We start from the raw sequence: 23715 nt of genomic DNA on the forward strand, positions 1-23715 counted from the left end.
AGGAGGGATTTCTTAGACAGGAAGGAATCAATCCTTTGTAGGATTTAGCTTTGAATCCCTATCATTTCCAATCCCTAGAGTGGAGTGAAAGGATGAACCACCACAGGCAGTTGAAAGATCAAAATATAGGACTGCTGCTACCCCGTTTGAGTCTATTATAATCTGCTATCCATTGCATGTATGGTTTAGTGCAGATTTTGTGCTCCTACATGGACAGAAACCTGATTATTGGGCAGCAGCTGCTTCTGTTTAATGTAGGATAATAATTGTTAAACTACAGATAGGTGCTGACACTAACCTGACCTCCAGTGTCTTTGAGGAGCAACAAGGATCCTGACTCCAACTTTCCTCTTCAGTTCACAGATTATGTATGCTAAACTCCAATGAAAGGGAACAGGGAAAGGGGCGAAAAGGAAGAATGTGTCTTCATTCAGCTGTTGCATAATGTCCTTCCTGTGTTAATTTGTATCTACTGCCAGATTCCTCTGAATGATAATGTCAGGGTAGGACCTGAATATACCAGAATACATTAATTGTTGAAATGTTGGAGTCTCCATTGACAGCTATACATTACTTTAATTTCCTTTTAAGTATACAAAACAGTGATGGCGGTAATGCTTGAATTGATCTCAGACTCTGGCAATACCTTGGGCCACATCTAATCTATTGTTATTTTGCACACCATGCCACCTCAGTTTTGACCCAGCTTGGATTTAGCTTTATTGCATGCTTTAATTTCTTTTAGCTACAAATTAATATCATAGCATTTAATCTACTTAGGTACTAGTCCTAAAAAGTGAGACACAACTTGAAATATTAATGTGGGATTCGAGTCTTCCAGTGTCATCCAGCACACCTGAATAGAATCAAAACAAAGAAAAACAAAAGATAAAAGACATACAAATTATATTTTCCTTTAAGCCTGCTCTTGACTTGACTCATACTAGTCTTGATGCAAAAGTTGTCGTCAAAATATCAATGACGAAAATATCTACTTTACTTACTTACAAAGTAAAGTACAGCAAGATTGACTATGAAAATATTGTGGTCCAATATGTTTCAACATTATAATGTTGTTTCTTTGTATTTATTTGCAATTATCATTATTATAATTTAAAATAAAAGTTTGATCATTTTTAAATGTGATATATTTAAAAATACATAACATAACAAATAACACATGCATTTTAATTAATTAACGTTAAAAACTTGAAAATACATGAAATCTTAAAGCAATTTTAGAAAAAAATAATAAATGAATGTAAACAATAAGACTGAACTATACATTCCAATCTATTGGTTATAGAAATAACAGCCGTGCGGTTGCGGGCCCTCCGTCATTGGACGTTGATTTCCCCTGCCAAATCAGGATGGCGGGGAATTCAGCCTGCGACAGTGGCGGGAGGAAAGACCGCCCACCACTCTTCCACCAGAGGCAAACACCCCGATTGCGTGGCAGATGGTCCACAATGCGTAAAATGGTCGCGGTGCCTAGCAGGCAACGTCCTCCAAATTACAATGTGGGGTATAGTCAGCCTTTCCATGGCGATGGAACCGCCATGGAAAGGCTGGCGGGGTTTGGTTTTGGGGTCCCGTTGTGGGCCCCCCTTTGTTGGGGGTGAGGTAGTGTGGCACTGGGGGGTTAACCATGGTACCCCCGACATTTCCATGCACAAGTTGGCTGGCACCAAGTGGTGGCCGTCACGTTGTGCATGGAAATGCACAACATGGCTATTTAGCAGTGCGGCAGGTGCTGCAGCTAGCAGCACCCGCCGCAATGTTAAATTGCTGGAGGCGACTGCCACGGTGGCGGTCTCATTGTAATTAGGGGTGCCCGCTACAATGGCAGGCGGACTCAAGTCTGCCCGCCATTGTCGTCAGCCCCATAGCGTTAATTAAAAATTATAATATTATTATTTATTAAATATATCAATGGGCAATAGGCATTATAGTCTGGAAATTGGATTAGAGTGTCTGATACCGAAAAAGGTCAATAGATAATGTAAGGCTAAATTACATTATCATACAGGTTCCAAAGTATATTTAAAAAGTGAGCTAACAGCATTCAGTAAAGCCTTCTTTTTTTGATCTTCATAATTATGAGAATGTTTATGGCCATCATATTATTGATGTCAACATGATTTCCTCACAACATCATGATCCTTTTCCTAGTGAAAAAGCTGTACATCACTGTTTTGCAAACAACGAGGCTAGCTACTTAGGGAAAATGATTCTAGCATTTGAAATAACTAATAATACAATATTACCAGCAAGGAATTATATATATATATATATATATATATATATATATATATATTGCATGACAGCAATCTAAATCCCGTGGATTCCATCCATTTTTCAAATTGACTCTATCATTGGCTCAATTGTCAGGGCATAGAGCAGTGGTGATAGGGGCCATATTTTTAAAGCCCAAAGTCTGCTCCTAAAGCAAAGATATATGAAGCTGTCCATATGTTAGCTAACAATGGCAGTAAAAACAATCTCACTAGACCCTGTCAAATCCTGTCATTTAAGCAAATGATAATATAATCATCTCCCAAAGGTGAACTGAGCATTTTGAGAAGGCAACTTGAGTTATTTGGGTATGAATGTCCCCTAGTCATCACGTGCCAGGTTATGGATGAACCAATCCAAGCATCTTGTTAAACACCATATATTTGGCCAACTTTTTTGATTAAAAAGTAAACATATAAGGAGTGCACACTGTTTATCACACCATGTTTTAGGAAACAGCACAATCTTACTTTTCGCATGATAGGAAAAGGAATCATCTTAGCACAACTCAGTGAAAGTTAGCTGTGTTATTTTAGATCTCATGTGGTTCAGTCACTGATGTTAGAACTGTAAAGGAAGCACATTCAAAAACACACATTACCTTTCCAAAGCTTTTTCAAAGGCATCAACTATCCCTACCTTCTAGACTTCAGAAAGACCCAGTTTTTCTGAACAAAAATCACTCTAAAATTCTGGAAACCTTGCAATCCAGTCCATGAGGTTTACAGTTATGGATGTATCTTGTTGGGTGGGAGACTTTATCAAAGCAGACCACTATTTGCATTTTATGGTGTAAGGCAGTAAGAGTAGTTTCTACCCCTTCTAAAAAAACTGTTGTTTAGATCTCAAGATGCTTTTCTCAGGTTTAGCAAAGGTATAATCTTTAAGAATTTCTCAGCATCATTATGATGATTCTATAGATCCAAGATGGTCGCCTACAATGTTGTTTCTGTTTCCCTTAACTTTATGAGCTATGGCCCCTGCATTTAGAGAATCACAGTAAGTAGTTATGGATTCCTTGTTGTGAAAATGTAATAATTAATATTATTCAATCCTTTTAGCTAACATCAAGATGAGCTCTGGTTATTTCAGCACTGCTAGTTTGAAACCACATCTATATTTAGTGTAAGGGAGGCCTGGCATGTAGACCAAGAAAAATACTCAGGTATGGTCTGATAAATTGGTAACACAGAAGCAAATAATTATTTTCCCCTTTTGTAAATTAAGACGTTGTCACATTATATAATAAATAGTTTGCAGGCAGGGGGTTTGTGTGCTTGATTATTGATGGTTCTCCCCTGTACCCCTGCCTAGATATCAGTTCAGGGCCCCCCTTCCGTGTGACTGTCACAAAGAACCAAATGCCTAATCTAAAATAATGTGTTGGGTCTCCCTCTAATAGATCTATGTCTGACTTTGGTTGATTCTAACACTGAAATTAAATGCCCCCATAAATGTATTATTGTTAATGTGTTTGGCAGCAGTGTAAAGAACTAAATAAAAAGTCCAGGCTGCCTCTAGGGCATTAATTTCAACAACTCTGATTTGAGTCCAGACAGCAGCCTATGATGAATCCCTTTCCGCCGCCCATCACCAATCACCCGTCTACTCTTCTTAACTGTGAGGCAAATTAAATTGCTCAAGGGAAGGAGTTTTCCAAACAGAATCAAGACAAGCATCTTGTGGAGGCAAAAGAGATATGATAAACCAGCACTGCACAGTTTTCTGTTACTTTGGCCGTCTTTGAGGGAATGGTATTAATTTCTTGAAGAATTACTAAAATTACTGTCAGGCCTCTCAGTTACAAGCCTTTAATGATTGGTGGGATTACTTTGAGCTTTACTATTAAATATGACACTGTTCAGTTGCACCATTTAACTTTAAGAGCCAGGGCAGATGATCAGTCATTCCTGACATATTAACATTTACTTGGGTATATATGTTAAATCCATGCTTGCCCCCTCTGTCTTGTGGCACCTATTGTGTCAGTCCCTTGCTATTTGGGAAAGAAGATTGGGCCTGCTTGCCTTCATCCCAGGTTACCCAGTGTGACTCCAAGGGTCAGTTGGCTGACCTCCTGTGTGAGTTACAGGGACATAACAAGTTTCAGAGCCCTCCCTGCATCTGCCCAGCTGACCTGCTGTAACTGGGCCTGCCTGGACTTACAACTAAACCTACCTGAGCCCTGTTTCTGGCCTCTGCTGGAGTGACTCTTGATCCCCAAGCAGTTCCCCCTCAATTACTGGATCCCTGTCTGGAGTGTACTCCTCCCAGGGCAACTGAATGTTTCATCAGACCCAACACAGTCCAACATAACTGGATGCAGGACCTCACTATGCAGAACCTCACAGCTCCTGATCAACAGCTTCCTCAAAACTAACTCAGCACTCTAAAACTCGATGCAGGATGTCGCATCGCAGCACCTTGCAGCTCCTGATCAGTTGCTTCATCGAAACTGACTCAGTGAAATGCAACCTGATGCAGGACCTTGCATCTTAACACCAGGGACACTAAGGTCTAACTCCCAGTGGGACAAACTCAGTCTTGCATCTGGCCTATGCTCCATCGCAGTCAGCCTGAACTTGTGACTCTGTCTCAGTCTGGCACAACCACATAACCTCAGTTGGCACATTCTGCATTTTGCTGCACATTTCTATGACAACTTTCAAATTCAAAATCTCTGGTTCTACTTATTAGATAGTTGTTGTCATGGTATAATTTTATTTATTAAAATGTACTTTATTTTTCTAAATTGGTTTGGGATTATTCTTGTGTTGTGTTTTCACTTTATTACTGTTTTTATGCTGTATAATTACTTTACACATTGCCTCTAAGTTAAGCCTGACTGCTTCTGTGCCAAGCTACCAGAGGGTTTGCACAGGTTAATTTAGTGACCTATTATGGTTCACCCTGACAAGGATTGTGGTTGTGGCCTGAGTGTGGCTTCCACCGCCCATCAACCAATAACCTAATGTCTTACATCTGACCACTCTACCATAAATACTTTTCAGTGGGTGAGTTAAATTAGTTTCTTGAACTAATGTAAATGAATGACTGTAATATTTTAACCATAATGATTCTACTTTATGGTTGTGCGTTCTATTCATCCCATTTGTGTTGTAAGACAATACCTTTAATAGAGATGTGTAAAAAACAAAGGGTCTCGTTATGATGTTGGTCACACTGCAACCGACAGGCCATTGGTTGCTGCCTGACTGACATCCGCCCTTACGGTCCGACCACTGCATTACGATGCAGCAGTCGGAGGCAGAAGGTGGAGGACCAACCGCTGCCAGGAGATGGGCTCAAGGAGCCTATTGGCCCAGCAGTCGGAATGTATTCCCTAATATAAGGGATGTGCCTGCTCAGGCACCACCATATAGAGATTACGATGGCCATTTCGGGCTGCTTTTCTATGGCGGTCTGCCTGCCATAGAAAGGCAGATGGAAACAGACTTTGGGGACCCCTGTCACTCCACGGCCTCAACTATGAGGCCTGGGGAGCACCTGTGATACTCCCTAAACATCCCAGAATCATGTGGCAGGCACTGCAGTGATGTTTAAAACGTGAATGTTTACTATTGCTGTTTGTGCTGTGTCCTGCAGCACAAGCTGCATTAGTAAACATACACTTTACGACTACCAAGAAGACGGTCACATCATAATTAGGAATATGGGTCCTCTGACTCCTTGTCGGGCAGTCCCGTGTCCGATACTATGCTGGTCAGATGTTCGCCCAACCGACATCGTAATAGGTCCCTAAGCAAGGTTTACAAACATTACAAAGTGAAGCATATGTAAACATATGAGTGTACAGGATTCCATCCTGTAAACTCAATTATCCTATTCTTTTTAGAATTTTATACTTTCTGCTTTAATTAAAATAATTAAACCAATGCCTTTTAATCTGCTCTCTCTCATATCTAAATGTACCAAAAAAAAAGTGTGGTTCCCCTGCTCGGCCCCTATACTTCGCCCTCTCCAGATCAAACTACCCTACCTTTTTCTCAGCATGTCTCACTAAATATCAACCTCCGGAGTCATCTAACATATCTGGTGGAATCTAATTGCACCTATCATCATCATCATCATTTGAGTTTTATAAAGCGCATGGTTACACTAGCAAGTGTGTCCCCGCGCTGCTCGCTACAGTTGATTCCTAGAGTCCAAGGCATGAATGTTTGCAGAGTCCTTAGTCCGGTCTAGTCTTTGGGGAAGAGAACAATTTTCAGGTGTCTTGGAAAGTTAGACTCGGAGGGTTCCAGCCGCAGTTTTTCTGGCAGCTGGTTCCATATCCAAGCGGTCGTGACTCTAAAGGATTTCCCACCCATTCTAGCCGTTTTGACCTTCGGGACCTGTACTTGCCCAGTGCCGCATGATCTAAGTTGACGGGTGGGTTCGTATCGTTTCAGAAGCCCAAGCAGATACCTTGGGCCTCTGCCATGAAGAATGCGATGTCCTACACATAGGGCTTTGAAAGTTACCCGTTCCCTAATCGGGAGCCAGTGGAGTGTTCTCAATGCTTTTTTTGTTGATGCCCTTCTAGGGAGTTGTAGGATCAAGCGGGCCGCTGCACTCTGTATTCGTTGTAGTCTCGAGAGGCTTTTTCCGCTGGCCCCTAGATACAGCACATTTCCATAGTCCAACCTTGATGTTATTAAGGCAAGGACCAGGGTCTGGCGTACCGGTATGGGCATTAGGTCCAGCGTTTTCCTAAGGACCCGCAGTATCCCAAAACAGGTGCCTGCCACCTGTTTGGTTTGGTGGTCGAACGATAGGTTTCTATCTAACCATACCCCTAAGTTCTTCACTAGATTACTAGGTGTGGGCAGTTCACCCAGTTCTTCCGGCCACCAGGCTGAGGTCCACACTGATGGGGATTTACCTACGATCAATACCTCCGTCTTATTCCCATTGAGCCGGAGGCAGTTGTCCGCCATCCAACGTGCCACCTCCTGCATGCAGGACGTGAAGTTGTTAGCGCATTGCTCCTCTGGCTGCGTTAGGGTCACAATCAGTTGTGTATCATCTGCATATGACACCGTCTCAACCCCATATGTGTCTGTGATATCCCCTACTGGGGCCACATACAGATTGAAAAGGGTGGGGCTGAGACTGGAGCCTTGTGGCACTCCCTGATTGAGTTTGATTTCTTTAGATATGAACTGGCCCTGAGCGACCTGAAAGGTTCGATCTGTGAGGAATGATTTAAACCATTCCCAAGCTTTCCCTCTCACCCCTCCCTTTTTGAGACACTGTAGCAGAGTGTGATGAGCTACAGTGTCAAAAGCGGCACTGAGGTCAAGGAGAATCAGTGCCGCCGTCTGGCCTTCGTCTGCATACCTTCGTAGCGCTTCCGTAGAGGATAGCAGGGCCGACTCGGTCGAGTGTGAAGCTCGAAAGCCCGACTGTGAAGGATGGAGCAGTCCGTTAGTTTCAGCAAAATCCGAGAGTTGTTTATTAGCTGCTTTCTCAGCAATTTTTGCGAAATAGGGGAGGAGGGAAATGGGTCGTAGATTGTCCAGTTTTTCTAGACTGATATTAGGTTTTTTCCTCAAGGGAAGTACTATTGCTCTTTTCCATGCAATAGGGACTACTCCTGTTTTAAAGGAGAGGGCCAGGAGATGACTAATATATGGCTCCAGGGTGGTAATGCTGCCATGTAGTCTTTTGGGGGTTGCTGGATCGCTTGGTGAACCTGATTTGATGCTACATGCTATGTGGCATATTGTTTCCGGAGAGGGTGCTATAAGTGCCGAGAGACAATTAATCTCTTGTGCATTCAGGGCACTTTCTACCATCCCAACACCTGCTCTGGCTGTATCTGGGAAGCCAGCATAGATTTTATCTACTTTTGTAGCAAAAAACTCTGCTATTTGATTGCAAGTTTCCGCAGACCCAGCCATGGGGGCTGCTAGAGGTGTGAGGTCAGAGAGTTCCCTATATACTAGGAACATTTCCTTCATGGAACTGTCTGCATCTGTAATTCTAGTGCAGAAATAGGATTTCCTAGTTTTACGGATTAATGCGTGGTATATCTTCAGGCCATTCTTATAATCAACTCTCTCTGTCTCAGAGTAGCCCTTCCGCCATTTCCTCTCTAAGTTTTTACATTTCGCTTTTTCCTCTCGTAGTTCAGTATTGAACCAGGGGGCGGATTTGGATCTCCTCGCCGGAGCCTTTTGAGTCCATGGTGCTGTGTGGTCTAGCGCTTTTAGGAGTCGCCGACTTAGTGCTATACAGGCGGATTCTATTTCTTCGCACTCGGGGGGGCCTCCTGCTGTTATAGCTTTTTTAGAATGTCTCCGCGGAAAATTTAGCCCATTTCCTACGTGTATTAGCGGAGCTGGGTTCATTCTGAGGCCCTTTATTCGGGACCGCCACCCGAAAAGTGACTAGGAAATGATCTGACCAGATAACAGGGGTAGGGGGCTCTACAGTTAGAGTGTCCCAATTAGCGAAAACAGGGTCTAGGAGATGGCCCTGAGAGTGAGTGGGGCTTTCTGATTTAAGCAGCATCTGTATGCCTTCTAGCTCCTGGAGTTCCTGAGCTTCAGTGTTCCTAGGGTCGTCAAAGTGATAATTTAGATCCCCTAGGAGGAGGAATCTCTCGTGTTTGAGAGCGGGAAGCGTGAGGGTTTCCATCAGTTCGGTGGCAAAACTGGCTCCAGGCCCCGGGGGCCGATATATCAGGAATCCCCTGATACAATACCCCTGATGTACAGCAATGGAAAAGGACCCTGTTTCACTGTTAGCAATGTCCCTTTCCTCTAAGTTGCAGACCAGATCTAGTTTATGTATTATGGCAATTCCTCCCCCCTTCCCCTTTGGCCTGTCTATTCTCTTAATGTCATATCCCGGTGGAAGGGCCTCCAGTATGTCTGGTGCCGATGTGGTATTCAGCCACGTCTCCGTCAAGAATAAGGCATCCACCTGATCATCCATAAGATAGTCGTATATCTCCATCTTGTGTTTTCCTAGGGAGCGGCAATTTTAAAGGGCAAGATTAAGTATCTTACCTTTATATCTAACCCCAAGTTGTCTATTAACAGAGAAGGAGCAGTGTGAGCACTTCTTATCTCCGTTCTTAATGTTCAGACTATGCAGACAGGTATTTTCTAGGGGAGGACATAGATTTTTGAGTTCTACGGAGCTATAGTGCTTTGGGATACAGCTCCCCGCAGAGATTTCTGCCCCTAGCCCCGGTCGGTCACGGACGGGCACAGACGGGCTTGCCTTTGGCGCGCCTTCGGCGTGCTTCCGGAGCGCCCGCTGCGCCCGTCCGCTGCGCTTCCTGTGAGGGTCTGACATTTGAGGCCGAGTGGACCAGGGTGGGAGTGGCCAGTCAGCAGGAGCGCTCCCCTCCCACCTCCCCCAAGATGGCGGCTGTATGCTCGGAAATCAGCCCCTTAGCAGCGCCTCAATCGGCTGCGGGGGTGCCAGCAGGGGTCTGTGAGCAGCGGTAGAGGAGCGCGTGCCCAGGTAAAATAGTTGCACAATTTACAGGTTAAAAGTCATAAAATCGACTGTCAGCCAAAACACACAATTATTACAGTCTAAAAGCCTTGAGATCGGCTGGTATCTTAAAAACGCAGATTTATTAAGGCTAAACAGTCATAAAATAGACAGTCAGCTAAGAACACAGTAGAAAACAAACATGCCTCTTCATCTCCCGGCTTCCGCCTCAAGAGTAAAGAGTAACAAGCAATTGGAATCTACCTGTGGATCCTTCTGTGTGCTGCCCTCACTGATACACCTTCAAATTCCTTCCACCCCAAAAAAATTATTCTTTCATTTCTAGTTGTTGCCAGTCTTCCCATATCTAGTTCTATTTACATTTTGTAAGCATCGCTTAGAGTCTTAGTTATATTCGTTGCTTGTAAAACATTGGTATATATTTGAAATTTGCAAAGCGCTAGCACTTTTAGATTGCCTTTCTGGATTACCATTCCTTGAGCCTTCTATCAGAAAGACACCTATAGCTGTTTTTCCATTATCTCTTATATGCTTCTATGAGCATATCTGAGAAGACATTAGTGTTGAATTCATTGCTGATTGTAAATTTCTTCAGTATTGTTTTTTGCAATATTATTTCTTTGATACCATAAAATATGGAAATTCCCCAGCAATGTTCACGGTCTCATATTCTTTTTGGAGGACTGAAGACGACTTTATGTGTTCTGATGGTGAGATCTCCTAAATAAGTATCTCAATCATGGCAATTGTTGAACCCCCTTCTTCTTTACTTTTGGGTATACCAATTAAGTAAAGATAGCTTTCGTCTTGACCTTTTCTCCACATCCTCTTGTCCTGCATTTCCTGAAGGTGTTCTGTTAAAGGTGAGACCTGTATTTGCATTTCATTACTTCTATCTTCAACGCCTGTGATTTTCTGTTCAGTCTCCGCTCTATTCAGACAAGGAAGCTTTCTAATTTCTCATTTATTTTTCCACTTTTTGGTTCAAAAATTGTATGGTTGATTGTTGTCAAATTTTATTGCAAGACAGGGGACTCCTATTATGCTCCTCTGATCTTGCTTTATTTGAACAGCAGTAGTCAATAACTAAATAAAAAACTACAAATCCCATGGAGCCTGGAAACAGCCAACCAATGGGAACATGAATCATAGTAGAATGACGACCAATAGCCGTAAAGTACTACCTATAATACACAGCTCGAACAATCCTCTTTTCTTGCTGCTCGCAATCAAGATAAGTATTATACATTTTATCTTTCACACTGTGTTACCTTTGCTTGGTTATACACATTTTCCTGACACAGATGATGATATGGGTGATCTTGACTCAGATAATGATAAGGATGGAGATGGAGACTCAGATCCAGTTTCTGCCCCTCCTCCAAATAAATAAAATTGTCTTCTCCTGCTCACAATCCTTTTACTCCCAAAATTGTGCTAGACCAGCTTGTTCCCTGCTGACCATGTTGGACAGTACATTGCCTCTAGATTATGTTTACCCCAAGACAAGCGTACTAGAGCTAAATTAAAGTCGGAATGACCTAGACCTACTCTTCCCTCCAAAAATAATGTCACTCCTACTATTGACCCCTCTATGCTCACGTTCTTCTTAAAATTTGGCAAGGACTCCTGCAAAGGGGTAGACAAAGCTTGGTTCACCTGTCAGGACAAACTATTGTATATTGTTGGTCCCCTGGCTTGTACTTTTGACCTGGCGGATTCCGCAAGACTTGATCAGTCCTTCATTGAGCCTCAAGAGCCCCCTTTGTGGGTTCAAAGAGCCTTTTGTTCACTGTAGAAAAGGACTTTTGTTAAAATTGGATCCCAAGTTAGTAAATCTGGCATCCATAGACCCTGGAATTAAAGCGGAAGGTCTTTTGCTTGGAAATTCTTTCATAAAAGAGCTTAGTAAATATGTGTCCACTTTTTAATCTCTTAGGAAGGTTAAATATCAGCGTATTTTCAGCAGGGCCAGGAGAGGCAGGAGCCGCTTTACCGGCCGTAACTACCACAACCAAGGTTTTAGAGATTCTTAAAACTCAGGATATCAAGACTACAAACCTCAGTTCTATCCCAAGAGAGACAGAGGCTTTTGAGGTCATGGACACAAAGGTTCCAGATACAATCCGCAATCAGGTGAGTCTCTCTAATGGCCCTCTTTTAGGAGGCAGTCTCAGTTTGTTCCTACCAAAGTGGCAATCCATAACGTCAGACCCATGGGTACTAAAGACAGTCCAATGCTATGCAAAATAACTGTACACCAGGCCTTTTCAATCCGTGCATCCTTCCCTTCCAAAGTTCTCTTCAGAAATGTCCAACCTCATTTCTCTGGAGATACTGTCTCTCTTACACAAGCAGACCATTCAAATTGTGTTTTCCAATCCCTCAGGTTTCTTCAGCTCTCTTTCTCATTCAAAACAAAAACAAGAAAATGAGACTAGTCATCAATCTCAGACAGTTCAAGCAGTTCGTTATTTATCGTCATTTCAAGATGGATACTATTATTCATCTCTAAATGACTGGAGGATTTGTTTGGACCTATAAGATGCTTAACTTACCGTACTCATTCTTTCAGAACACAGGGAATTTCTACAGTTTCATTGGCAAGGTCAAACTTACCATTTTTCCAACCTTCCTTTCTGACTTTCTACAGAACCAGGGTACTTTACCACGCTAAAGAAACCTGTAGTCACTTTTCTCAGTGCCCAGGGCATCAAACTCATCATCTACCTAGACGATATTCTTATAATGAGCCAAAATGTACAGACTCCCCAGACAAAGGTGGATCTTACATGTTTCCTCCTTTCAGACCTGGGTTTTCTTCTCAGCATAGAGAAATTGATGTTGTAGTCTTCAAAACAAATTGAGTTCTCAGGTTTTCTCACAGGCTCTTCCTGTGCGACTCTTCATCTTCCTTCCACAATAACTAGCCCACCAAATCCGAAATTCTCATAACCCATTCGGAGTTCAGTAATCTCTCTCAGAACTCTAGCGAGAATTGTTGATCTTCTTTCATCTTCCATATAGACTATTTTTCCAGTCCCTCTTCATTATTGGGCTCTCCGGCGATTACAAATTCACCATTTAAACAGATGCCTTGCTTACTTTGACCCTATCAACAGATTAGAGATTCAATGATGGATAGACCATTTAGATGCCTGGAACGGAAGGACCTTCTTTACGTCAGCCCCGATCTTGTGTTAGAATCAGATGCAAGGTTAGGGTGGGGTACCCGATGTAGACCAATCTCGACTGGTGGTACTTGGTCACAATGGGAGTCCAGATTGCATATCAACTAGTTAGAAATGCTGGCAGGCTCCTTTGCAATCAAAAGCCTAGCAAAAAACAGGGTTCACTGCTCTATTCTTCTTCTCATGGACAACATTACTGCAGTACGTTACATAAGTCATCTGGGCGGCACCAGATCAAAGCCTCTAGGGGAACTAGCCTAAAGTTTTTAAGAATTCTGCCTATTAAACAAAATTTCTGCTCACACAGAATACTTGCCAGGATATCTCAACTCTGTAGCAGACTGTAAGTAAGTAAGTAATTGTTTATTGTGATGATTATTTAAAATCTTACAATATTACACATCTCAGACAAAGACTAAAAACTGTTCTCGAATAAAAAAAAGTCATTTTGTAAGTAATTAAATATCTACAATAGTCATAACATCTAATTTGCTTTTGACTATCATTAAAAACTTTACAAAGATAGCGTTTAAAATAATGTCGTTCGAGGTCATGCAATTGATCAAGGCCTGTCTACATGTCCTTATACCACGTTCTTTGAAGGGATACTCTAGTAAAGATTTCCTCTCCTGTAACAGACTGGCATTCCATCCATCTTCGAGACGAGCGTTTGGAAACTTCATCCTTCAGGGTTCAAGTCTTTGCTTTGCAAATGGGGTACTTTCCAGATAGACCTTTTGACTTCCAGACTGATTTGCCAACTTTCCCACTTCTTCAGTTGGCACCAAGATCCCTTAACTTTAGCTTCAGAGGCTTTACAACAGGATTGGTCCCTTTCAACTAAGTACAGATTTCCTCCTTTTTTAATGATCAACAGGGTTTTGGCACAGGTCAGACGCCAACAAGTAGCACTGGTTTTGTTGGCCCCCTTCTGGCAATCACAGGTTTGGTTCCCTCCTCTTCTGGAACTGGTGATCGATTTTCCAATTCAGCCTCCTTCATTCCCCAACCTTCTTCTAGATCCCAACAGCCTTCCAACAATCTGGTATTAGACAATTCCCTCATTCTTTCAGCTTGGACGATTGCAGGAACTCCCAATATTTCCCTCTCATTTTGCCATACATCAATAAAACCTGGGCCCCAGGTATCACTAAAGCTTACAAGTCAGCTTGGTCTTTATGGGTAAACTGGTGCGCGGGTAAAAGTGCCAATCCCTTTTCAGCGGATATAACCTACATTGATAATTTCCTGGCAGCAGAAGCTAGTGGGGGTAAAACTTATCGTACTATAAATCTTTACAGATCTGCTATCTCAACTAATCATCCTTACATCAACGAAAAACCGGTGTGAGAACATCTACTCGTCTGTCTCTGTTAAAGGGAGTAAAATGTTCCATTCTTCCTGTTCCTCAGTACAGTATGCTGTGGCATTTGAATGTGGTTTTAAATGTGTTTATTTCATGGCTGGCTAATGCTACCCTATCAATGAAAATGTTCTCAGCAAAGCTCACCATGCCATTATGTCTTATATCTATCAGACATTTGTATGGTTTTAGAGCTCTACATGTTTCCTCTCATCAGTTTACTCCCACTGATGTGCTTTTTTTCAGTTTGTAGATGTTTTTTATCCCTATTTTCCTGTTCAACCCAAACATTGTGTTGGTCAATGTCTCAAAGTATATGAGCAGAACACAATTGGTCTCAGAAAGTCCTCAGACACCTAGCTTCCCACTTCCTTCAGAAAATCCCATGAACTAGTGTTTTCCCTTAACCTTGCTTGCTGACTTAAGTGGGTCATGTCCCTGGCGGGTATTATTACTTCCATTTTTGGTGTCCATTTTTCCAGATGAGATATAGCTGCCAAATCTTTTTGGGCAGGCTCCAGACTGGAGGATATTTTGATATCAGTTGATTGGTCTAATGATAATGTTTTCCGCACTTTCAACTGTAAACCTGTGCAGACTGTATCTTCTGTTGTAATTAATATGCTGTAAAAAAAAGCATAAAAGGAGCCTCCGATCTTGCAAACAAAATTACATTTTCCTAGTAAGTTATGAAAGAAAGTCTTCATTTTATTAAAGACATGCAGGCGAGTATTATCCCACCACAACCTGGTTTAACTTCATGTTTCTTTCCCAACCTGACAGCGACTCCAGCATCTTCGCCGCCTGCCTCCTAAGGAATGCTTAACCGTGACTGCTTCAACATGGCAGACTTCTCCTACTACTACTTTGGATTTTACGGATGTTCCAGTTACTCCTCCTTCTCAATTTACAGCTTTGGGTTCCAGAAAATTGACTTTTGCCAGAAACTCTTTACAATAACATTGGCACTTTCGAATGTGTTATCTATTTTTCCTTTATTTAACACTTAACCTTAACTTCTCGCACAAGAAGGGAGGACTGTTCGCAGTCAAGCTGAGTATTATAGGTAGTACTGTACTACTATTGGTCATCATTCTACTGCATTTTGTGTGCCCATTGACTGGCTCTTTCCAAGCCTCATGCGATTAGTAGGTTTTTTTTTTTTGTTCTTGACTGCTGCTGTTTAAATAAAGCAAGATCAGAGAAGCATAATACTCCCCTTTGTGTCTTTAATAAAATTAAATAGTGTGGCCAAGTCCCTCAGGCAACTTGGACGCTAGTGAGCACTGCTCTAAATGATTTACCTAAACATAATAAACTTTATAAACCAATGTTTATCTGTTTCAAACTCACAATTTTTACTGTCATTACAATTCGATGTATCTTAAAAATCACAATTAAAAAAATTACATAATAACATAAAGGTTTTCACTGGCATTAATACAATCAATTAATGTTGTACATCATTACAGTTGAACGACAACCAATGTATTTCGGGACGAACAGTCTATTCATCAGGGGCAAACCTGTTGATAAACTAAATTCAGCAGATGATGTGCTAATGAGTCTGTGACAATGTCACTCAAAATGATGAAGTTGCTAGGTGTGTTAGTATATAAAATTAGAAAGCCTGTGAGTATTTGTCAACCTCAGTGGCACCCAAGTGTTCCCCAATGAATATACACAGCATAACAGCCACTTACATTCAATTGAGACTCTGACTGCCCGAGTAACCTAAGAAGATAACAACGTACCGTTATAAATAATCACAAGATTATGCTGTCAACTCAAGTGGCATCAAACACCAAATTCACATACCTCAAAACGAAATTTAGAGGCCTCTGGTGTACTTTAGTCTTGCAGTGCATAGGATCCAATGTCATGAATGCTGTAACTGCAATAACGAAAAAACCTCTGTTAGCCCTCCCATAAACGTAACACAAGCCTTCAAGTGTTCAATTCAACTCTAACTCCACTGAAAGAATCAGCGTACCTCAACTAGCCATGTGAGTTCTCGCAAACAAGGCCACGTAATCTTTGCTCAAAGAAAGGGGTCAGTCACGATACTGGAATAAAAAATTAAACAACCTTGGTTATTCTCTGGCTAAACCAGAGGGGATTGCAACACAGTGGATAGACCCCAGCTACTGGCACATACCTTGTGATAGTCCGTATATATATTTCATTCACTGGCAACGAATTAATATTCACAGTTTCCTGATTCTAAAGTACGGAAACCACCATTAATCAAGCGTGAGCAGAAATCCCAGATTCAATACAAAGAAATATAATCTTAGCCAAACAACGATATCGCGAGAACACGTGCAACCCGATTCTAAACGCCATTGCCAACTACCAAAGGGATACTGACTTCATACCACAATTAGACCGTGTACCGTGCCGTTACAAAATTAAATCACTCACAAAGAATCAATACGTGGCATTCTGGGTACATAAGCATCGCCTCTAAGTGTTCCACGTTCAAAGTGATTTCAATGCATTTCTGGAATACCTAACTAGCTTATACCACAAGAATGGGTGCCATCTTGAAGTGGTGTTCATTCAAAAGATTAGTGTGGAGCAGGTGCATGTAGGTGAGGTTAAACCATTTGTAAAAGACAAGAGGTTGATTAACAAAGATCAAATCCATATCGTGAAAATCATATGCAAAGTACTAAAACATATGATGTTGTCTCTTGCAGTGATGTCACCTTGCTAATGTTTTACATGATTAAACATTCCTCATTATGTACAAAGGAATCAAACCATCATGATAATAAGAGACTTAAAAGGACGTCGTAACTAGTGTCTTATCTAATGTTGATGTGATTCTCATGACTTAACTTCCCTTAGTTAATTCATAAGAGATCAAGCAATCAAAACCTTAAGTCACTGCAAAACTAGTGGCGTGTCTAGATCCTATGTTAATATGATGTATATATTTTGAGGGGTCTTCAACTCGGAGCATATTATTATACTAGAGAAAAGTGGCCATTTCTAATCTATCATTGAGCCCGTGGGGCATCAGGGTATTCAGCCTTTTTATGGAAAATGCCTCACGTTGTAAATGTTTTTTGGAATTATCAATATCTCGGCTGATTGGTACTTCCTCAATGATTTGGAACTTCAGTTGTGCAATTGTATGTCGATTCTGCTCCCAATGTGTGGCAAGACTGGAGTTTGTGTTTTTATTTCTGATTTAACTTTTGTGCTCTGTGAGTCGCACTTGCATTTTTCTCTCTGTCTTCCCTATATATAAGAATCTGCAGGGACACTTAATTGAGTATACCACAATTTGAGAATTACAGTCTGTGGTCTGAGTTAATTTAATACATTCTCCAGTTCTTGGGTGAAGAAGTACTTCTCCAGGTATGACATTATTGCAATGGATACAGTTCCAACATTTCAGAGGTCTTGGGAAAGTTCAACTTAGGGAAAAAGTTTTGTCAAATCGTCCAGCTTATATATCAGGAGCAAGCTGCCAGATTGTTTGTTATGGCAACATTACTGAATCCTTCAAGATTTCTAGGGGGACTAGGCAGGGCTGCCCACTCTCCCCTCTCCGTTTTGATCTATATATTGAGCCGTTTGCCCAACAGCTCAGGGAAGATTCTAACATTCGGAATTTCAAATATGGAGATTGGGAGAGGAAGCTGGGCCTGTACGCTGATGACAACTTAGTTTTTTCTGTCAACTTGTCAACAGCATTCCTAGCACTGATCGGCCTGGCGCAAGACTTTGGACTTGTTTCAGGTTACGAGATAAAAGCTGTGAAGACGGAAATGATGGTCTGGAATCCTGTGGGGACCCAGTATCAGTACCAGATCAGTTCCAATATGAAATATCTGGGGATCAAAATTGTTTAAGACATACCAAAGATAACCAAGATAAATGTAACTTTGGTGGCTAAGGAGTGTCAGAAGCTGTTGCAATCTTGGGCCCAGCTTCCTTTAACTATTCTCAGGATGGTCAATTTAGTTAAGATGATGATACTACCCAAGGTCACTTTTTTCTTTAATTGTATCCCTCTCTATTTTGAAAAATTGGCTATAGATAAGCTACAGCAGGATATTTATTCCTTTGTCTGGGGTTATAATTCAACAAGAATAGCCTGGAAAAAGTTGAGGCGTAGGAGAGAGAAAAGGTGCCTCGCTTTGCCAGTTCTTCAGTTTTATGCCTGGTCTTTTCAGCTTTCACATTCACGCATGCTTCTGAAAATGCCGGTTAGCACAGGAGCAGGGGGCATGTTTCTCGCCATGGTCAGGGGAGTTAACCTACCGGAGGAGGGCTATCTCTTTAAATTTGGGGATCCAAAGTTTAATAAAAAGGTTATGCTGAAGGTCCTTAAAAGTTTTGCTAAAACATGGGCCAAACTTAGAGGTAAAGTTGGGCTTAGCTATTTTTCAAGCTAGGCCCCGCTCTGGGACTCCTCCGGCGCTCCAGAGTGCCTGAGAGACAGACTGGTACTACCTGTTAGAGAAGCTGGGCTGATGGTCTGGGGGGGACCTGGCCTTTGACGGCACCCTTTTTTCATGGGAACAACTTAAAGATAACATTGGAGAAGGTCTTTCAAGGTTCAAATATCTACAGCTGTGAAGCTGGGCCCAATCACAGCTAACCCTTACGAGTCCTATTGGAAATGTCAATTTTCTAGAACATCAGCTTGTGGCTAAGCCACCTGGGAGGAAAGAGGTTTCCTTTTGGTATCAAGCCATAGTTGAGACCGTAAACGGTGAATTTAAACAGGCCGAGGAATTGTGGGGGGAATCTTTACCTAACCAACAATGTGACTATCTATGGCAGAACTCCTGTAAGATCCTCCACGACTTAGTTAAACCAGCCTGGTTGAAAAGGAACCACCTGTTTACCATTCACAGGGCTTACTTCTCCCCTCAAAGGCTTTTTAAAATTGTGAAAGGTCCACCAGTTAGTTGTGAGACATGCGGTCTGGTCCAAGCGTCAAACATACATATGTTCCAAGAGTGCCCGACTTTGATTACCTTCTGGGACAGTGTTAGCAAATTTATGGCGGATACCCTGGGCTGTCCAATTCATATAGACCAATCTCTGATTATTTTTGGCTTCACACACCAAGTTACGGATCCATCCAGATCTCTGCTTTTTTATGCTATCCTGTTAGCCAGGAGACAAATATGTAAACGATGGACAGAATCCACTCCTCCCTTTGTCTCAGACTGGCTGAACTCATTGCTTGTGACTTTTAAGATGGGCCTAGCCAGATCTTGCAGTGGAAAGGAGACAGCTTTCTGGGACTTGTTGTTGTTAAGAATGGGTTCTAACTTAACGAATTGGATCAGGCATGTCAGAGGTTGCCACTCTGTGATCAGGGAGGATATTGTTATGGTGCACAGACTCTCCTTCCCTAACCAACTGAATGATTCTATCTAGGTGACCTTTGCAAGGAAGGACCTAGTTGCCAACCTTTTTGCCCTAGAGTTCCACACATGTCCCCCGGCTTCCTCTAACATACAGGTTAGACAGGCCCCATTGGATATTCTGTTGGACCCCACAGGCCAATTGCCAGCAATGCTAGAGAAATGTTCCTCATTAGAGAACATTGACTGAGTGGGAGCTCTCCCCCCCAAAAAAAATCCATGATGACCCAGGAGACTTTCCAATCACAATCACAAGTGATGGCACGAAAGCTATACACCTCACAGGCCCGACAGTGAAGGGCATGTTGGGTCCCTGTGAAGGAACACCTTATTGCCTCGCCTACAGGGTAATTACATGGAACCTATCTATATGCAAGAAACTGTGCCAGTTGACCCGCTCTTGCCCCGTTCGATTGACAACCAGGGCACACTCTTGTCATGGAATATAGCAGGGTTGGGCTCAAAACTATCTTCCCCTGAGTGGCATGCTTCATTGAAGGCTATGATGTCTGTGTATTTCAAGAAACCTGGCTCACAACTCCCCAATACTTTGTAGGATATCTGAATCATCACCTCCCAGCTGTGAAAGGGATCAAAGGGCGCCCATTAGGGGGCTTGACAATCTGGGTGCGGCAGAACCTATGTATCACCATATCGGAGCTCCTGACCACAAACAATGATATTCAGGCTTTACGCCTGAAATTAGATTTTAGAGAGAATGTCGAGGTGGATATCTGTAATGTTTATGCGAGAGGCACAAGAGGGAGGAAGTCTGATGTACTAGCAGCGCTTGATGATCTCCTCGATAAATATTCAGCAGGCTCTAATGTTATTATTGCCGGGGATCTCAACGCCACGTTTGAGCCCCTGGTTGGCGGGGAAAGCAACCTCACAGAGCAAGAAGATGAGCAATGGCCTATCCCAAAGTTAGATCTTGCACCTGTCAAAAAATGGACAGACGTGGCCATCCAGATTAATTCCATTTGCCTAGGTAAGGACTTTCGAGCCGCAAATGGAAGGACACTATCAGATAGACTGGGGGCCAATACTTTCAATAATGGAACAGTGGCTAGTCGCATTGACTATGTATTGATTAGCTTGAATCTATGGCACGCCCTCGGTGACATGATAGTTAGGGATCGGTTAGAAAGCGACCACAACCCCCTGTGTGCAAGCCTGGATCGGTGGCAACAGCGGATACCTTCAGAGGATAGGCGTTTTCTCTATCCTTGTGATGTAGTTCCCACTAATGATATGAGGCGGTTAAAATGGGCACGCCTAGTTGAAAAGCCTGAAATACTAGCTGCCATTGCAAATGAAGTTGATAAAGCAGTGATAGACCTTGAGTTTACCGCTCATTCAAACACAGTTTCTGAGGCCATTACTAAGATCCACAATGTTTTTTTTTCACATCTCCGTACATACTTTATGAAGCGCTGCAACCCTAACAAGCTTACAAAGAAAAAAGCTACTCCCTGGTTTAACAAAGAGTGCAGAAAAGCAAGGGAATAGCTTGGGAAGCAGTAAAAAAGGGGGAACCTTCCATAGTTCGAGCGGCTAGGAAGTCATACAAGAGTACCTAGATAATAGCTAAAAAACAATGGGACGATGCAAGATGGGAGGGTCTTAGGGAGGCATGCTCTAGGAATGATAGCAATATGTTCTGGAGCGTAGTTAAGTGGGGTAGAGGAGGCGTGCCAGAAAACCCCCATAATCATGTTGTGCAGGAAGACTAGGTACAATTTTTTAAACCACAATATGCATGCCCAACTAGCGAGCTAAACCAGATTGAACACATAGAGGTATTATATGAAAACTATGCTTTTAATTTCACGGATATTAATGTTGCACTGGGCTCAGTAGTTGGGGAGAGGGCCCCAGGCCCTGACGGTGTTCCTGCAGACACATTCTTATTTGACAAAGTAAGGTGGAGCAGCTATATCCTGTTGCTAGCTAACGGGGTGGCAAAAGGGGCCCCTGTGCCACATTCGTGGAAAGGGGTGGAAATAATTCCCATATATAAGAAGGGAGACAAAACTCATCCTGGTAATTACAGGCCCATCAGCCTGATAGACTCTCTTCAAAAAATAATGGGAAGGTTGATTCTCAACAAGATCCAAGAGTGGATTGATGAAAATTGCATCTTATCCCCCTTGCAGGCAGGCTTTCGAGCGTACACCAGCACAATTGACCAGGTGTTTCGTTTCACCTTGCTATATTGGAAATCGGTGGTCCTGGCCAATGGTGGTTTGTACGCTGTTTTTGTTGATTTAAAATCAGCATTTGACCTTGTCCCACGCCACAAATTATGGACAATCCTTCAGGAGATAGGATTCCCCCCAAAGTTACTCACATTACTTGTGAGATTGCACGAAGAAAACTTGCTAAAATTCGATGGGGTTCCCAGAGTATGGTCACCGGCCCATTTCCAGTAGAGAGAGGGGTACACCAGGATTGCGTACTTGCGCCTACCCTATCATCCCTATTTATAAATGGTATCATTGATTATATGGGTGCAGAGTCCACTGATGCTCCAGTTCTAGCCGGCATCAAAATTCCAATTTTAATGTTTACAGATGACACGTTGATCATCTCAAAGAACCCGAGCGGTTTGCAGAAAGCACTGACCATCTTTAAGGAGTTCTGCAATGCCCGAGGCCTGAAAATCAACGTGTCAGAGACGAAATTCATGGCTTTTAATCCCCTTAGAAATTTTTAAAGTAAAATAGCAATGAGCAATAGCCCATTGCAGCAAGTAAAGGCATTTACTTACTTGAGGGTCATTATACAAAATGATTTCAAATGGAAGCAGCAAACCGACCTGGCAACACTCAAGCACCAGCATTTGTCTGGTGTACCAACTAGGGAGTTCAATGCCTCTCTTACCAAACCAATCAGCCCGGTGCTCCAGGTTTACAACTCGAAGGTGGTTAATTCCACACTCTCCGGAGCTGAGATATGGGGTATGAAAATCTTACCAAACTCACAACTACTGAAAATAAGTTCATGCGTAGCATCACAATGCTCCCCCAAAGTACACCATTGTGCCCGATATTACATGATCAAGGTAGAAGGCCTCTGGCGGAGTTGGCTAAACTGCACCCTCTACTATATTGGCGCAGGCTCTGGACCACTCCAGAACTTAGCCACTATGCCATGGGCTTTCTGGACGTAATTCGGGCTGACAAATTCCATATCATAAGATGGTTGAGAGGAATTAGAGACGCCCTAGTAAGGATAGGCATGAGAACACTATGTGAAGAACCTGACAGAGCTAGCTTCCCTCCAAAAAAAATCCTAAAAGAAAAATTTAGGGAGATGACTACACAAAAAATCCTGAGCAAATGTGAGTCCTCCACCCTAACAGGAATTTTTTGGGATGTTAAATTGTCAGCGAAATTCGAAGTGTTCTGGGATATAATAGCAAAACCCCATGACAGGAAACTGTACTTTCAGTTTAGGGTGGGCACATTGCCCATCAAAGCCTTCACTGTTAGATGGTCGGAGTCTAATGATTATCTGTGTTCTATATGCCAGACTAGAGTGAAGTCGGCGGCACATTTGTTATTTGTCTGCCCAGCATATGCCGCTCCTCGTCGAGTATGGTTAGCTCCAATTTGTAAACTACTTGGAACTAGAAGGAGCGAAGAAGCAGAGAGGCTTTTACGCACAAATACTTCCAATGCAATCTCTATAGCTGTAGCAAAATTCTTAGGCTGGGCTTGGTCGATAAGATCACAGCTTCATCTTACATAACATTTTGTCTGTGTCCTTTACTTTCGTCTCTTTTGTAAACGTATTGACGGCCCAATGCCCACTGTATAAATTATGATCAATAAGTTCCGTTTCCCTCGAGATGCTGGTTATAATGCTGACCAAAATGTTTTAAAATGTCCCTTCTACTGAGAATTTTAATGGTGTCTGCTTTTTAACGGTGTTTTATGTAAATTGCAATCTACTGTTTGATGGTTCTTAATGATAATGGCTTGTAGCT

General features: G+C 42.4%; 1 long non-coding RNA gene across 1 annotated transcript in view; it reads right to left on the reverse strand.

Annotated features, from left to right (window-relative positions):
• Nucleotides 1-744: 744 nt before the first annotated feature.
• Nucleotides 745-23715, reverse strand: part of LOC144785467 (uncharacterized) — a 52855-nt gene continuing 29884 nt past the window's right edge. The window contains exon 4 of the long non-coding RNA XR_013601911.1: nt 745-856. This is a non-coding gene — a long non-coding RNA (uncharacterized LOC144785467). The remainder of the gene's footprint in view (nt 857-23715) is intronic.

The sequence above is a fragment of the Lissotriton helveticus genome, chromosome 10, assembly GCF_964261635.1.
Source record: "Lissotriton helveticus chromosome 10, aLisHel1.1, whole genome shotgun sequence".
NCBI classification, from domain to species: Eukaryota; Metazoa; Chordata; class Amphibia; order Caudata; family Salamandridae; genus Lissotriton; species Lissotriton helveticus.